The sequence below is a fragment of the Condylura cristata genome, unplaced genomic scaffold (genome assembly GCF_000260355.1).
Source record: "Condylura cristata isolate star-nosed mole 26May11 unplaced genomic scaffold, ConCri1.0 scaffold00012, whole genome shotgun sequence".
Taxonomy (NCBI): domain Eukaryota; kingdom Metazoa; phylum Chordata; class Mammalia; order Eulipotyphla; family Talpidae; genus Condylura; species Condylura cristata.
Window position 1 is genome coordinate 55,439,920 of NW_004567113.1, and position 6,776 is coordinate 55,446,695.

Below are 6,776 nucleotides of genomic sequence, written 5' to 3' on the forward strand. Positions count from 1 at the left end.
CTACCCGCGGGCCGCACGGACTGGGGCGCGTCGGGGTCCCCTGCGCCCCGCTGCGCAGCGTCTCGCGCCGCGGCGCCTCCGCATCCCCGTTTTCCCGCGTGGAAGGTGCTCCAGCTCCGAGGGCTGTGGCGAGGTTCACTCCGGCGAGGCACGTAGCCCCTTGGCCCCCGGAGTCCCCCGAAGCGCCCCGCGTCGGGCAGTCTGGAACTCGGCCCCTGCGCTTGCTCGCCAGCCTGATAGAGGACTGGTGCTCTGGAGGCGTCTCGGGCCGCAGTAGGGTGGGGTCTCTGTGCTGCACAGTGCCTGGACCAGGGGAAACGGTCCTCGTCCGTGACGCAGCCACAGGTCACCTGTGGACCGGCTTGGTGGACAGCTGGCAGCGGGGTTCCTGACATGAGGCCCTGGGCTAGGGCTGGACCACCTGCACTCTAGTGTCCCCAGCCTCTGGCTCAGAGGTCAAGGCGAAATCCACCTTTTTGAAATCTGGGCGCTCTCTGGAGCATGGCTGGAGGCATCCTCCCGCTCTCTACTCCACCCAGAAAGGCAGGACAAGCACCCCAGTTCACGTGAGGTCTGTTCTCCCTTCCTCTCACAGGCCTGCAGAGCCAGACCAAATTTGGGGGGTGGGGGCTTTGGGGAGGACAGAGCACAGGGGCCAGCGGGCAGAGGCTGGGAGCCTATAGGGTAGAAGCCCAGTGTGGGTGCAGGCTCAGGAGCCTACCCTCGGAGCCCTTAGGGGAGTGGCCTGGAGGGGACCCAGGCTTCTGGCTTGGTACCCAGGGGCTGCGAAGGGCCCCCCTAAATCCAACCTTCCCAGCTCTTCTGTCCTCCCCCTCTGGCTCCTGGCAGCCCCACGCTGGGGGCCTCCTGGGCCCTTGGGGAATCTCTACACTCTCCTGGGGGACCGTGTGCAGCTGGGTGCCTTGAGGGCAGGGTTTCAGGTTGGAGCCTGGGGCGGGAGCTCCTGAGAGACTGCAAGCCGGGGGCAGGCAGGCGGGAAGAGCAATAAAGAGAGCAGAGAGCGAGAGCCCCGCTGGGACTGGGGAGGTGAATTGATGGGGTGCAGGGAGAAAACCCCAAAATCCCGAGGGAAGAAGACAGACTGGGAAAGAGTGGCTGGAGTCACCTTGAGAGAGACCTCAGGGGTCTCCCTCCATCCCCTCCTCCTCTACTTTGGGGGGACCCACCTCTTGCCAGGTCACTTTAGTACAGTTCCCACCGGTGGTTCTACAGAGGGGGGGGATGCAGGGTACAGGGTCACATTTTGGGGGGACACACCTTGGGCTCTTCTCACGTCTCCCCCTTTGCAGTCTCTCTCTGGCCTCGGCATCAGGACCTCGCCTGCCCTTTAGTCAGGACCTGGGTCTTTCTGTGGAGCCTGGCACCCACCCCATCTCCCGTGTCTGTCACTGTCCTGGCTCCAGTCTGCCTGGGCTGCTCTGCCAGGCCCCAGGCCACCTGGTCTCCTGCTCTGCCTCTTCGCAGGGTTCCCCTGCTGGCACTGACAGCCCCTGCCTGCGTCCTGGGCAGGAGAGGCCGCTGCCTGCCAGAGGGAGTCCCGACACCGGATGCTCAATCTCGGGGACCTGCCGCAGAGGGCGCCGTGGAGCGGTCCTCCGGCCTGTGAGGGCCGCGCACCCATTGCAGAGCCAGGCTGGAGAGCCTGGCCTCCTGCTGGACACAGGGCGCAGCCGGGCGCCCAGGCCCCAGAGACAACCGAGATTCTCCCTTATCCTTGATAAAGTGATGAAAAAACTCAGCTGTTTCCAAGACTCTCAAGAAAGTGGGGGGTGGGGTGGGGGAAGGGCAGGAGAGAAGTGTAGTGAGGGCTGGACCAAAGACCCCGGTTGTGGAATGTGGGTGTTTTGGGGGGCGGCTCCTCCCAAAACACTGGGGGACCCTCTGCCTTAATGCCTTAATGCCGCTCTTTGCAAAGTCGGTGCCACGAGAGGTGGCCGCTCAGGTGAGTGGAACCAGTGGAGGGGTCTCCTGGCCCCTGCGTGCAGGTGCTCTGCTCCTGCCCACACTGACTGGCCCAGTGGCCTGGGGAGGACACTGCACCCCTGCAGGGGAGTGGAGCAGAGTGCCCATGTCCCAAAGTGGAGGATTCAATCAGGATTGAGATTTGTGAAGCTCCAGAAGGAGTGGCCCCCCCTCGGCCGCCGGCTCTCCCAGCACCCTGCCCCTTCAGGTCCCAGCGGGCACTGAGACAGGCCTGCGCGGCCCCTGCCGGCGGGGGCAGGCGCCTCCCGGCCCTGGGAGGGCAGAGTCGGGATGGAGAGGTTTGGGCGGCCCGGAGCCTCGGGGTCTGCCCGACTTCTCCAGGCTTAAATAACCGTGCGCCTTTGTTATTCGTCGGCAGCAAAGTGGTTCGTTACGCCTGATTGGTCTAATTGCTTTGAAATGGGATATATTATCTATAATTATAGAGCTCTAGGAGGAGCCGGCGGCCTCCTCTTTCATCTTCCCCAAGTGCACCCTCATGTCGCGATCACATTAATTTGGGCCATTTGGGGGAGGGGGCGTTCTCTCCCGCGGATCCCGGCCCCCTCGTCCCCTTCCCAATTTAAAGACACAGGGAAGCCCCGGCCGGAGAGGGGAAAGGAGCCGTGGGGGAGGGGCGGGAGGGGCGGGGAGCGCGGCCAGTCGCTTTCTCCTGGCGCCGGTGAAATCCACCGCGCCCCGCGCAGCTCCACCCGGCAGGCACGCTGGGCCGCCCGGCGCAGGAATTAGCCAGCAGAACGCGTTCTTTACACATAGGCTTTTGGGTTGGCTGCTTTGTTTTTGTGTTCGTGTAAAGGACACTAAAATTCTTCCAACGCTTAAGATCTGCCCAGGGCCGGGCAACAGAAAGCCAGTTTGCGCCCCATCCGTGCTGCGGACGCCAGCCGCAGCAGCCCAAGGGGCCCCGGCGCCCTCAGCTCTTCCAAGTTTTTCCCTGGGAAGCGGACCGTTTTCTCCAGACAGTTTTCCAGTCCTCTGACACCCTCCCCCTTTCACTTTTTGGCGACAGAGACCAAAAGGCTGAGAACGCAGGAGCAGGAGCCCCCCCCCCGCAGTTGGGGGGTCCCGAGGTCGTGCTTTCTGTTTACCAGTCAAGCCCCCTCCCCCCAGGACAAAATACCTCCTCCCCCCCTCTCCGCCCTCCTGGAGATTGGTGAATTCCCACCAAAATAAATCGTTCCGGGTAATCGGTTTTCATAGCACATTCATTCTATTAAAGAGGACTGTTTGGAGCTCGCTAATTGCCGGGGGATCCCACTGAGCTGCGCGTTTTTTAAAATGCACGCGGGATTCCTGGGTCGAGGCCACAAAACGCGTTGGAAAGCGGGGGAGGGGCAGAAACAAAAACTGGACGAGCCAACAGCCAGTGCCGAGGTGCGGGGCGGCCACACCAGTCGGGGCAGCGCTCTGTAAGCGGGGCCCCTCAGAAACGAATCTCTGCTCACGGGGGGGCACGCTAAAAACGCCACCTTTTTGCGTGAAATAGACGGCTTTTGGGAAAAACAAGCGGGAGCCGCCAGTCTAGTCGTCCAGGCAGGAGGCGCAGGGCGGCCCTCCTCGGGGAGCCGAACCCCAGGGCTGCTGGGAAGCTGGGGGGCTTCTGGCTGCCCGGGAAGGGGGAGCGGCCGCCAGCAGGAGGGGAGGGGCAGCGCGAGTGAGGACGGCAGCGGAGCGCCAGTCCCGCCGCGTTATCTCCTGCGGGCCACCCCTGCCCTTGCCAGGCGTGAATTACAGCCCGGCGATCCGGCGCGGCGCGCGAGCGCCGGGTTAGAAGCGCCTGGGGGCTGGCGCTGGCGGCGAGATAACAGGCAGCCCTGGGCCCTGCGAGCACTCGGGACCCACCGCCCCGGACATCCTAAAAGGCTCCAGACAGAAACAAACGCGGAGAAACTCCCCGTCGCTGCCGCCGTCCGTGCGCCTTTCCCCCGCGGGACCAGCGCGCCCCGAGACACACACTTTGTTTCCTTTCTAACTCCCAGTCTGAGACCTCAGGCATCTCCCCCCGCCCCACAGCCCCGCAGCCCGGAGGCAGAAGAGCCCTCGGCGTCCCCAGCGCCGGTTCCCGGTGCAGGCGATCCCGCCGCCTCGCCCTCCGCACTCCCCTCTCGCCGGCCACGCGCGCGCCTGGCTCACTCGCCGCGCCGGGGGAGAGCAGTCACGAACTCAGGCCGAACCTAGAGAGACGCCACGCGGTTCGGGACCGGCTCGCGAAGCCCAGGGGGCGGGCTGCAGGGCTGGGGCAGCCGCAGCGCCGCTCGCTCCCTGGAGGCGGGGGCGCGACTTCAAGGCCCCTGCGCCGGCTGCAGCCTTTGATCGGGCCGCCTCTGGCGCCTAAAAACAGCATCCTCGGCCGCCTATTAGGCGCTGAGGGATCGTGACAGATTGTTTATCCCGCAATTAGCGACGCGGCCCTTCTCCCGCCGCCGGCCGCCGGCCCCGCCGTAACCCGGCCTAGCTGCGCGGGCCCTGGACAGTCCGGATACCCGGCTGCGCTGGACGGCTAACCGCAGGGGTTCGTTCCAATGCCGGTTCGCAGGGGTTCTGCCCGGCAGCCTCCAAGTGGGTCCCAAGCCCTTTTTTTTTTGCTGATGTACATTTTTCTAGGGAGGAAGTTATTAAGTTAATCGGTTGCTCAAGGTGGTCTGGGAGCCAAGCATTTTGAGATGGGAAACCGGGGCGAAACAAAGCCAGCCCGGCTCCAGAGACTCCTACTGGACTTTTAAAACCAACTTTGAAGCCCAGGGACCTCCGCTTCCTCTCCGCTTCCCCCGAGGGCAAAGTGCCCTCCCCGTTGGGTGCTGAGGAACCGGTTCTGGGTAGTGTAATTAGAAAGACAGGGCTGACCCCGATGGACAGCTGGCAAAGCATCGGCCTATGCTCGCTGAGCTTCCACTGCTCAGCTGCAAAACGGGGACTCTTCACCTTTTATTCTTTTACCCCAGGCAAGACTCCGGGTCTCAATGTCCCTGCCACGAAGGACTGTGGGTCCTGCTCCCCACCCCCCAGGGGTACAGTGCTTTCAAGGCTGGCCTGGCCTGGGGGGGGGAGGCCTCCAGCTGAGCCCGCCTGGAGCTAGAGGGCCCATGCCCTGTGGTAGGCTTGAGTAGCAGTCATGGGTGCCTCAGAATCTGGAGAGGCCGTGTAAATGTCACAGAGACCAGTGCTCCGGACGCCTTTCAGAGGCCTTCACCTATCTCACCAGCCTGTGGACACATGTGAACCTGCAGATGACTCCGGCAGCCCCAGCCCGACCCCTCCCGCCCACCAGACCCCGGACGCCATCCTGGTCATAAAGTTGCCGCTCTAGTAATTCATTTTCCTTAATCTGGACACCCCTAATCTACAGTTTTTATTGCACCCAGTTAAAAGGCGAGGGAATTCGCTGTCCCTCTGCGCTTGGATAATTATCCCTAAATGGCCACGGCAGCCCCTGGTGTTTCCTGGAGATTAGAACCCCGCAGTCATCAATGGCCGGCCCGGTGAGCCGCCAATCACCCCCGCTAACTCCCCTAGAGTCGCCCGCCAGGGCCCCGGGATAAGAAGTCAGAAAGAGGAGGCGCAGAAGACCGCGGAACACCAACCCGAGTGTGCACAGACATATCCCTTCGCCCAGACTCATTTTCTTTAACAGCAAAATTAAAATCACGTTTCCCCCGAAAGGGGCAAAATAAAAGTTCTCAAGCCCAACACGGAGGACCGCGCCAGGACCTCGGCCCCCTCCCCCAGTGCGCCTGCCCCTCCAGGACCCCAGACCAGAGACCCGCGGTTGTTATTGTGCCCGCGGATGCGCAGTTTGAGGTCACCTTAAGGCCAGGTCAGTGTGTTGACGTTTCTGCTGGTTTTATTTCAGTAAGTTCTAAAGCAAAAGGAGCCGGCAGCTGCTTGCCCCAGCGGGCGGCCAGCGAAGGTGTAACCCTCCCGAGAGACGGGCCGCGGGTGGGTGGCGGCTACCGGGAGGCTGAGAAAACGGGGAATTGATTGCGGGTAACGTTTTGTGTTCTCACATCCACCGCACACGGGAACGTGGCTTCCTTAGGCAAAGCGGAGTCCAGCGTCAGAGACAAAGGCCACTGACGCAGAGGCAACGTTTTGAGGATCCAGACAGAGGAAGAACATGAGCGTTCTTTAAAAAGAAATGAATAGCATGACTTTCCACTAGTGTAAATAACCGTGCGAATTTTTTAAACTACAAAGGGGGTCTGCCAGAAATAAGCTCAACTAAAATGATCGAGGTAGTGAGAAGCGAGACAGAGGGGGACAGAAAGAAACAGAACAACTGAAGAGAAAGTTACAAAGCGGTAGAAGAAACTGGAAGGCACGGAGGAAAAAGGGGGTGTGGGAAAGTGGGTCAATTAGGGCCTGGGAGAAAAGAGGAGGGCAGAAGAGAGAGATGAGCCCCCCAGCCCCTCCGGGAAGAGAAAAGAGAGAGCCGGCGGGGTGGGGGTGGGGGGGCCCAGATAGAGAGCAGCGGCCCGGCTCCGGCCCGGAGGAACGTTTCCCCAGCGCCCCCTCCCTCCCGGGGCCCTCCCGGCGCGGCCCTGCCCGCGCGCCCCCGCGGTACCTTATTAATCCGTTTCAGCGCCATGGTGTGTGCTCGCGGTCGGGCTCCTCGCCGCCTCGGGGTGTTCGCGAAGGTCCGGCCCGCACTCTTGATTCTCCGGGCAGCAGGCAGGGGCTGTCGCTTCGCCGCTCACGGCTCCGCCACACACAGGCGCCTTGTGCAAAGACGGGGCAGGTCAGCGCTCGCCCGGCCCGGGCCCGCGGACTCGGCG